Source organism: Pseudophryne corroboree, chromosome 5 (assembly GCF_028390025.1).
Source record: "Pseudophryne corroboree isolate aPseCor3 chromosome 5, aPseCor3.hap2, whole genome shotgun sequence".
NCBI lineage: Eukaryota > Metazoa > Chordata > Amphibia > Anura > Myobatrachidae > Pseudophryne > Pseudophryne corroboree.
Window position 1 is genome coordinate 231,770,523 of NC_086448.1, and position 11,131 is coordinate 231,781,653.

The following is an 11,131-nucleotide window of genomic DNA, read 5'->3' on the forward strand; positions in this document are numbered from 1 at the left end:
GTTTTTTATTTTCAGTGAGACCTGCTGGCAACAGGCTCACTGCATCGAGGGACTAAGGGGAGAAGAAGCGAACTCACCTGCGTGCAGAGTGGATTGGGCTTCTTAGGCTACTGGACATTAGCTCCAGAGGGACGATCACAGGCCCAGCTTGGATGGGTCCCAGAGCCGCGCCGCCGGCCCCCTTACAGAGCCAGAAGGCAGAAGAGGTCCGGAAAATCGGCGGCAGAAGACGTCCTGTCTTCAACAAGGTAGCGCACAGCACTGCAGCTGTGCGCCATTGCTCTCAGCACACTTCACACTTCGGTCACTGAGGGTGCAGGGCGCTGGGGGGGGGCGCCCTGAGACGCAATAAAAACACCTTGGATGGCAAAAAATGCATCACATATAGCTCCTGGGCTATATGGATGCATTTAACCCCTGCCAGAATACATAGAAAAACGGGAGATAAGGCCGCCGATAAGGGGGCGGAGCCTATCTCCTCAGCACACTGGCGCCATTTTCCCTCACAGCTCCGTTGGAGGGAAGCTCCCTGGCTCTCCCCTGCAGTCACTACACTACAGAAAGGGTTAAAAAAGAGAGGGGGGCACTAATTAGGCGCAGTATTAACTATACAGCAGCTATAAGGGGAAAAACACTTATATAAGGTTATCCCTGTATATATATAGCGCTCTGGTGTGTGCTGGCAAACTCTCCCTCTGTCTCCCCAAAGGGCTAGTGGGGTCCTGTCCTCTATCAGAGCATTCCCTGTGTGTGTGCTGTATGTCGGTACTTTTGTGTCGACATGTATGAGGAGAAAAATGATGTGGAGACGGAGCAGATTGCCTGTAATAGTGATGTCACCCCCTAGGGGGTCGACACCTGAGTGGATGAACTGTTGGAAGGAATTACGTGACAGTGTCAGCTCTGTATAAAAGACAGTGGTTGACATGAGACAGCCGGCTACTCAGCTTGTGCCTGTCCAGACGTCTCATAGGCCGTCAGGGGCTCTAAAGCGCCCGTTACCTCAGATGGCAGATATAGACGCCGACACGGATACTGACTCCAGTGTCGACGGTGAAGAGACAAATGTGACTTCCAGTAGGGCCACACGTTACATGATTGAGGCAATGAAAAATGTTTTACACATTTCTGATAATACGAGTACCACCAAAAAAGGGGTATTATGTTCGGTGAGGAAAAACTACCTGTAGTTCAGATTTACCTGAATCTGAGAAATTAAATGAGGTGTGTGATGATGCGTGGGTTTCCCCCGATAACAACTGATAATTTCTAAAATGTTATTGGCATTATATCCTTTCCCGCCAGAGGTTAGGGTGCGTTGGGAAACACCCCCTAGGGTGGATAAAGCGCTCACACGCTTGTAAGGGCTCTACCTTCGCCTGAGAGGGCCGCCCTTAAGGATCCTGCTGATAGAAAGCAGGAGGGTATTCTAAAAGGTATTTACTGGTGTTATACTGCGACCAGCAAGCGCCTCAGCCTGGATGTGCAGTGCTGGGTTGGCGTGGTCGGATTCCCTGACTGAAAATATTGATACCCTAGATAGGGACAGTATATTTTTGCCTATAGAGCATTTAAAAGATGCATTTCTATATATGCGTGATGCACAGCGGAATATTTGCCGACTGGCATCAAGTCTAAGCGCGTTGTCCATTTCTACCAGTAGAGGGTTATGGACACGTCAGTGGTCAGGTGATGCGTATTCCAAAGGGCATTTGGAAGTATTGCTTTATTAAGGGGAGGAGTTATTTGGGGTCGGTCTTTCAGACCTGGTGGCCACGGCAACAGCTGGGAATTCCACGTTTGTACCCCAGGTCGCCTCTCAACATGAGAAGACGCCGTATTATCAGGCGCAGTCTTTTCGTGGACAAGCGGGCAAAAGGTTCCTCATTTCTGCCCCGTGACAGAGGGAGAGGAAAAAGGCTGCAGAAATCAGCCAGTTCCCAGGAACAGAAACCCTCTCCCGCCTCTGCCAAGCCCTCAGTATACGCTGGGGCTTTACAAGCAGAATCAGGCACGGTGGGGGGCCCGTCTCAATGAATTTCAGCGTGCAGTGGGCTCACTCGCAAGTAGACCCCTGGATCCTTCAGGTGATATCTCAGGGGTACAAATTGGAATTCAAGACGTCTCCCCCTCGCCGTTTCCTAAAGTCGGCTTTACCGATGTCTCCTTCTGACAGGGAGACGGTTTTGGAAGCCATTCACGGGCTGTATTCCCAGCAGGTGATAATCAAGATACCCCTCCTGCAACAGGGAATGGGGTATTATTCCACACTGTTGTGGTACCGAAGTCGGACGGCTCGGTGAGACCGATTCTAAATCTAAAATCTTTGAACACTTACATACAGAGGTTCAAATTCAAGATGGAGTCACTCAGAGCAGTGATTGCGAACCTGGAAGAAGGGGACTACATGATGTCTCGGGACATCAAGGATGCTTACCTTCTTGTCAAAATTTACCCTTCTCACCAAGGGTACCTCAGGTTTATGGTACAGAACTGTCACTATCAGTTCAGACGCTGCCGTATGGATGGTCCACGGCACCCCGGGTCTTTACCAAGGTAATGGCCGAAATGATGATATTCCTTCGAAGGAAGTGAATTTTAGTTATCCCTTACTTGGACAATTCCCTGATAAGGGTAAGATCCAGGGAACAGTTGGAGGTCGGTGTAGCACTATCTCAGGTAGTGTTGCGGCAGCACGATTGGATTCTCAATATTCCAAAATCGCACCTGGTTCCGACGACGTGTCTTGTGTTCCTAGGGATGATCCTGGACACAGTCCAGAAAAATGTGTTTCTCCCGGAGGAGAAAGCCAGGGAGTTATCCGAGCTAGTCAGGAACCTCCTAAAACCGAGTCAAGTCTCAGTGCATCAATGCACAAGGGTTCTGGGTAAAATGGTGGCTTCCTACGAAGCAATCCCATTCGGCAGATTCCACGCAAGAACTTTCCAGTGGGACCTGCTGGACAAATGGTCCGGGTCGCATCTTCAGATGCATCAGCGGATAACCCTGTCACCAAGGACAAGGGTGTCCCTCCTGTGGTGGTTGCAGAGTGCTCATCTTCTAGAGGGCCGCAGATTAGGCATTCAGGACTGGGTCCTGGTGACCACGGATGCCAGCCTGCGAGGCTGGGGAGCAGTCACACAGGGAAGGAATATCCAGGGCTTATGGTCAAGCCTGGAGACATCACTTCACATAAATATCCTGAAGCTAAGGGACATTTACAATGCTCTAAGCTTAGCAAGACCTCTGCTTCAAGGTCAGCCGGTGTTGATCCAGTCGGACAACATCACGGCAGTCACCCACGTAAACAGACAGGGTGGCACAAGAAGCAGGAGGGCAATGGCAGAAGCTGCAAGGATTCTTCGCTGGGCGGAAAATCATGTGATAGCACTGTCAGCAGTATTCATTCCGGGAGTGGACAACTGGGAAGCAGACTTCCTCAGCACGACCTCCACCCGGGAGAGTGGGGACTTCACCCAGAAGTCTTCCACATGATTAAAAACTCGACAGGTATTGCGCCAGGTCCAGGGACCCTCAGGCAATAAGCTGTAGACGCTCTGGTAACACCGTGGGTGTACCAGTCAGGGTATGTGTTCCCTCCTCTGCCTCTCGTACCCAAGGTACTGAGATTGATAAGATGGAGAGGAGGAAGCACTATATTCGTGGTTCCGGATTGGCCAAGAAGGACTTGGTAACCGGAACTTCAAGAGATGCTCACGGAGGATCCGTGGCCTCTACCTCTAAGAAGGGACCTGCTCCAGCAAGGACCCTGTCTGTTCCAAGACTTACCGCGGCTGCGTTTGACGGCATGGCGGTTGAACGCCGGATCCTGAAGGAAAAAAGGCATTCCGGATGAAGTCATCCCTATCCTGATCAAAGCCAGGAAGGATGTAACCGCAAAAACATTATCACCGCAATTGGCGAAAATATGTTGCGTGGTGCGAGGCCAGTAAGGCCCGACGGAGGAAATTCAACTGGGTCGATTCCTACATTTCCTGAAAACAGGAGTGTCTATGGGCCTGAAATTGGGGTCCATTAAGGTTCAAATTTCGGCCCTGTAAATTTTCTTCCAAAAAGAACTAGCTTCAGTCCCTGAAGTTCAGACGTTTGTAAAAGGGGTACTGCATATACAGCCTCCTTTTGTGCCTCCAGTGGCACTTTGGGATCTCAATGTAGTTTTGGGTTCCAAAAGTCACATTGGTTTGAACCACTTAAATCTGTGGAGTTAAAATATCTCACATGAAAAGTGGTCATGCTGTTGGCCCTGGCCTGGGCCAGGCGCGTGTCAGAATTGGCGGCTTTATCCTGAAAAAGCCCTTATCTGATTTTCCATTCGGACAGGGCGGAATTGAGGACTCGTCCTCAGTTTTCTCCCCAAGGTGGTTTCAGCGTTTCACCTGAACCAACCTATTGGTGGTGCCTGCGGCTACTAGGGACTTGGAGGCCTCCAAGTTGCTAGACGTTGTCAGGGCCCTGAAAATATATGTTTCCAGGACGGCTGGAGTCAGGAAATCTGACTCGCTGTTTATCCTGTATGCACCCAACTAGCTGGGTGCTCCTGCTTCTAAGCAGACTATTGCTCGTTGGATTTGTAGTACAATTCAGCTTGCACATTCTGTGGCAGGCCTGCCACAGCCAAAAATCTGTAAATGCCCACTCCACAAGGAAGATGTGCTCATCTTGGGCGGCTGCCCGAGGGGTCTCGGCTTTACAACTTTGCCGAGCAGCTACTTGGTCAGGAGCAAATACGTTTGTAAAATTCTACAAAATTGATATCCTGGCTGAGGAGGACCTGGAGTTCTCTCATTTGGTGCTGCAGAGCCATCCGCACTCTCCCGCCCGTTTGGGAGCTTTGGTATAATCCCCATGGTCCTTACGGAGTCCCCAGCATCCACTTAGGACGTTAGAGAAAATAAGAATTTACTTACCGATAATTCTATTTCTCATAGTCCGTAGTGGATGCTGGGCGCCCATCCCAAGTGCGGATTGTCTGCAATACTTGTACATAGTTATTGTTACAAAAATCGGGTTATTATTGTTGTGAGCCATCTTTCAGAGGCTCCTCTGTTATCATGCTGTTAACTGGGTTCAGATCACAGGTTATACGGTGTGATTGGTGTGGCTGGTATGAGTCTTACCCGGGATTCAAAATCCTTCCTTATTGTGTACGCTCGTCCGGGCACAGTATCCTAACTGAGGCTTGGAGGAGGGTCATAGGGGGAGGAGCCAGTGCACACCAGATAGTCCTAAAGCTTTCTTTAGATGTGCCCAGTCTCCTGCGGAGCCGCTATTCCCCATGGTCCTTACGGAGTCCCCAGCATCCACTACGGACTATGAGAAATAGAATTATCGGTAAGTAAATTCTTATTATATCATATAGATTTGGATCACATTATACCAACAGAGATAACCAACACATCACGGTATATTGGTATAGAGCTCAATAACATGAGTAATTTTTTTTTATAGCTTCTGGGATAATGTGGGAAAGTAGACACAATGGGAAAGTTTGTAAAAGTGCCTCAAGTTCATTCTGGAGAAACCAGAGACTGAGCTCACAGGCAAAGTGGGACAAGAAGTTGGATGACTTTATATAATGTACACCCGTCCTGGAAACTCCAAATGGCAGTTGTGAGGAGAACTTATTTACCTGATGATGTGCAGCTGCATTGTCTCACTGTCATGACGTCACACGGTGGTCGCGCAGTGCTCCTATGAGAACGTTTTGCAGATGCAAAGTAACCGAGCTCAATGCCAGAATTAGTATTAGCAATACTGGTCTGAGCCTCATTACTAAGCCACTGTAAAACATTTAAGTAGAAGACAGCCTTTGTGATGGATTATGGATGGGCCAGATTTAGTTGGGCTTTGCCACGGGCCCCCTGGTACCCTGCCAGATCTAGACAGGCGCCTAGGTTATTTTGCAGGAAATTGAGGATTGCCTGTAATTACAAATTAGATACTAGGGGCGGGATGTAATGAAGTCATTTTCGGCAGCCATGCAGGATGCCGGTGAAACTCTGACATTTTTTTTTAAAGGGGCAGTCATGTACAAGGCATGGTTTAGCCTTGCACGGCCGCCAAACTCAGACTTCATTACATCCCACCCTAGCTATCATTTCTCTTATTCTACAAAATGAAAGACATAATTTGATTAGCTGCTATGGGTAACACCTCCACTTGTCTGTTTAACGTTTTAGTAAATCTTACCCTGGGGCTGCTTTCTAATTGATTACTTTAGTTTACAACACACATTGGATGGTGTGAACGTGCCATGGTTTATTATATAACTGAATGGAGGGAGTACAGTATGTATATCGCTTCTCAGCACTTACTTTTATTATATAGGTTATTCATGGCATTATGTTTTCTCTTTTCCTCTTTATCATTGTACTTTTTGGGGCATTCTCACGTTTTTGTTCTGTACGTGGCCTTCTATTCTTGTAAATGGTTATACAGTTCATACATGTTGGTGATGTTGTTATTGGATGCTTAACAGAAATGTCAGTGTCTGGAGACTGTCAATGTGTGTTAGGGCGCCTACATACCTGAACGACAGCCAATCTTCCTGACAGTTGGGATGAATTCCCTTTGGCCGAGACCATGCCGGATTGGCCGCACACGCCAGGAAGAGTTAATGAAGGACGGATCAAACACTGTTCTGCCCTTCATTAATATGCACAGGGTCGCAGGCGTTGTCTTCTAGTTGGCCGTGTAAAAGAGCTGACTGGAAGATGTTGCATGCGACCCACAGGAGCTCACAATAGTGCGTACACACTGGGCGTTATGCAGATATGGCAAATCATGTCGTTATTAGCCTAGTGTATTACCACCCTTACTCCGGGTACAAACTATAGTGATGTCAGAACAATTTGCTGTTTCATAGTGTGCAGGCCCGATTTGCCCACACCCACAGTCGTTAGCAACACCTTCCGGTCGGCCCTGCACCAGTGCCGATAGACAATATGGCTAGCAACCCTGTGCAGTGTAAATAAAGTACAGAACAGTATGCCTTTCTGTCCTTCATATGTGTACGGCCAATCCCTGCTGGTCCGGGCTGAAGGGAATTTGGCCCGACCATCGCGACGATTGGCCGTCATTGTAATGTGTACCCCACATGACGCTGGAACTCTCTCAAATGACATCACTGACAGTAGTGGGATGGGCTAGGTCAGACCAACTGTCATTACATTCCAACGGAATGACATCACTGGTATCCCTCTTCAACTTAGTACTTGCCTTGGCACTGAGGGGCGGATTAATCAACAAATTTTATCAAATGCAACGAGTTTTAAAACTCGTTGCATATGATAAATGGTGCCCCAGCTAATCAGCTCCCAACTGTCATGTGTTTGAAAAATTACAGTTGAGAGCTTATTGGCTGGAGCACAGTTTATGAGTTTTAATACTTGTTGCGTATGATAAAACTCGTTGATAAATCAATCCCTGAATCTCTGAAGCTCACAATATAGAAACAAAGGCTTATTTTTCATATCAGTTCAGGCTGGTATAAACATCAGCAATGTGATTCTCTTACACAGCCGTAATTAGAAATATTAGCACCTGGGATAAGAAGGAAATATGATATGATGTGATTATTACCAACTTGACGTAAAATATAAATTTCTTTCAGCTCTGCTCCCTGGGCTGTTGCCCCTCTTGCACAGTACTGGTAACAGCCCTGATGTTGACATTGGAACACAGAAGATACTGTGGCCCCCATTTATCAACGAGTTTCCTTGCTGGAAACTCGTTTTTGGTGGTAAATGGGACCAATTGCTATTTAATAAGGCTAATAGCGTTGCTAACAAGCATCATATTCCCTATACTGCGCCCATAGAAACTGTATTTAAGAATGAGCGCTATTTATGAAATAGCGCTCGCTTACCTGAAATGGCTTTGTCTGCTCCGGGCAGACGTTATGGCGGTGTCCGTCCTGCGCTCCGGCTCCCCCCTCCCGCAGCAATCCCGGCATGCATCACTCCTGCCGGATTGCTACAGAGACGAGAAAACAAAAATGGCCGCCGCATCTGGAAATCACTACCGCGCATGTGCCGGGAATTAGCATAAACCGGTGCATGCGCGGTAGGAGGCCAATCCGGGGACACAGTTCATTCGCCAGCGCTGATGTAAGGTAAACATCAGCGCTGAAGCGGCAAATACCGCATTCGCTCGCCGTGGCATAGGCTCTTCTTAAATAGAAGAGCGCAATGCCACTATATCATTGTGAGTGAAAACGGTATTTACCACTTCACATAGTGCTGCTTGATAAATGGGGCCCTGTATGTCACATCCCCCCCACTCCTACCATCTTCAGGGCTAATATAGCTTATTAAATGGCTTTACATTTGCCTTTACAGCACAGACTGGGTCATTCAGATCTAATCACTGGGCTGCGTTTTTTGCTGCCCTGTGATCAGATAGTCGCCGCCTACAGGGGGAGTGGGTTTTCGCTGTGCAGGTGTGCGATCGCATGTGTAGCAGATCTGCACAAACTGATTTTGTGCAGTCTCTGTGCAGCCCAGGACTTACTCTTCCAGTGCGTTGAGAGCAGGCTGATAGGGACCGGAGCTGACGTCAGACACCATCCCTGAAAACGCTTGATCCCGCCTGCGTTTTTCTGGACACTCCCTGAAAACAGTCAGTTGACACCCACAAACGGCCTCTTCGTGTCAATCTCCTTGCGAACGCCCGTGCGAATAGAGCTTACGCATCATCCAGCCGCAGGGCGCTGATGCCCATTGCAGCCATGTGACATGCCAGCGCAGTGCAGTGCATGCGCAAGTGCAGTTCGGATCTGATTGCCCGCTGTGCGAAAACACACACAGCAGCGATCAGATCTGACTGACCCCCAGAATACAAAACAGCTAAACAGTGGATATTAGTGAAATGCTTGAGTAGATAGGTAAATCTTTAGTCTGTTTTTGAAGGATTCTAGAGTTGCGGCTTCTCTCACTGTGCGGGGAAGAGAGTTCCATAGAGTCTGAGCCATAAAGCTGAAAGCTCGACCCCCAGATGAATTAAGACAGATTCTACGTTCTGTTAATAGTCCTCCATCTGCAGATCGCAATAATTGAGTGGGAAAGTACAGAATCAGAAGCTGCTTAAAGTTCCTTGGGCCCTGATCATGTAGGGCAGCGGTGGCCAACCCGCGGCTCTCGAGCCGTATGCGGCTCTTTCATCCACCGCATGCGGCTCGAGACGATCCGCTCCTGGCCACCGCTGCCCCACACAGTGCACACGCTGGCTGACACAGCCGGGCCGGGGGCACAGACTTCTAAGGTCTCCGGCGGCGGTGTGTATCTGAAATTCGGCGCCGGCCCGTGAGCCAATCAGAGCTCGCGGACCGGCAGCTGAGGCTCCTGATTGGCTGCCGGACCGCGGGTTCTGATTGGCTCACGCGCCGGCGCCGAATTTCAGATACACACCGCCGCCGGAGATGGATGGGTAGGAGAGGCGTGAGCTGCGCTCTCCTACCCTCACAGCAGCAGCGCGGTGAGCAGCACTTGGGGGGGCATATCTGGCACACTGTGGGGGCATGTTGATCTGCACTGGGGGCACATCTGGCACACTGTGGGGGCATGTGGATCTGCACTGGGGGCATATCTGGCATACTGTGGGGGCATGTGGCTCTGCACTGGGGGCATATCTGGCACACTGCGGGGGCATGTGGATCTGCACTGGGGGCATATCTGGCACACTGTGGGGGCATGTGTATCTGCACTGGGGGCATATCTGGCACACTGTGGGGACATGTGGATCTGCATTGGGGGCATATCTGGCACACTGTGGGGGCATGTGGATCTGCACTGGGGGCATATCTGGCACACTGTGGGGGCATGTGGATCTGCACTGGTGGCATATCTGGCACACTGTGGGAGCATATGTATCTGCACTGGGGGCATATCTGGCACACTATGGGGACATGTGAATCTGCACTGGGGGCATATCTGGCACACGGTGTGGGGGCATGTGTATCTGCACTGGGGGCATATCTGGCATACTGTGGGGGCATGTGGCTCTGCACTGGGGGCATATCTGGCACACTGTGTGGGGGCATGTGTATCTGCACTGGGGGCATATCTGGCATACTGTGTGGGGGCATGTGTATCTGCACTGGGGGCATATCTGGCACACTGTGTGGGGGGCATGTGTATCTGGCACTGAGGGCATATCTGGCACTGTGGGGGGCATGTGTATTTGGCACTGTGGGGGCATATATGTATTTGGCACTGTGGGGACATGTATTTGGCACTATGAGGTCATACATGTATTTGGCACTTTGGAGCATATATGTATCTGGCACTGTGGGGACATGTGTGTATCTGGCACTATTGAGGCATTTTTAGATGTATGTGGCACTGTACTGGGGAATTATATATATGTGGCACTGTACAACATGACTAAAAACGGGGTTATGACACAAGGTCATACTCCTACAAACGTCGTACCGAAAGGTGTGTACACAAAAAGGGGGCTTGGCTTTGTGACAACTATGCCACACCCCCATTTTTGTGTGTGCGCCTTCGGCGCGCGCATGATATTGGCTCTTATCCCTTGACTACGGAACTTTTCTGTGTCTTTGCCTTTGACTGGTTGGCCACCCCTGATGTAGGGCTTGAAAGTGAGTAAGCCAATCTTGAAAATGATTTGCCTTCTTACAGGTAGCCAGTGAAGGGAGCAGAGAATGTGTGTTATGTGACTGGAACGAGGCTGGTTGGCTAATAGCCTGGCAGCTGCGATATAAACCTCCTGCAAGCTGTGCAATTCTTTTGCTGGTAGACCCTAGTGATGTGCACCGGACATTTTTCGGGTTTTGTGTTTTGGTTTTGGATTCGGTTCCGCGGCCGTGTTTAGGCTTCGGATGCGTTTTGGCAAAACCTCACCGAAATTTTTTTGTCGGATTCGGGTGTGTTTTGGATTCGAGTGTTCTTTTAAAAAAAAAATAAAAAACAGCTTAAATCATAGAATTTGGGGGTCATTTTGATCCCATAGTATTATTAACCTCAATAACCATAATTTCCACTCATTTCCAGTCTATTCTGAACACCTCACACCTCACAATATTATTTTTAGTCCTAAAATTTGCACCGAGGTCGCTGGATGGCTAAGCTAAGCGACACAAGTGGCC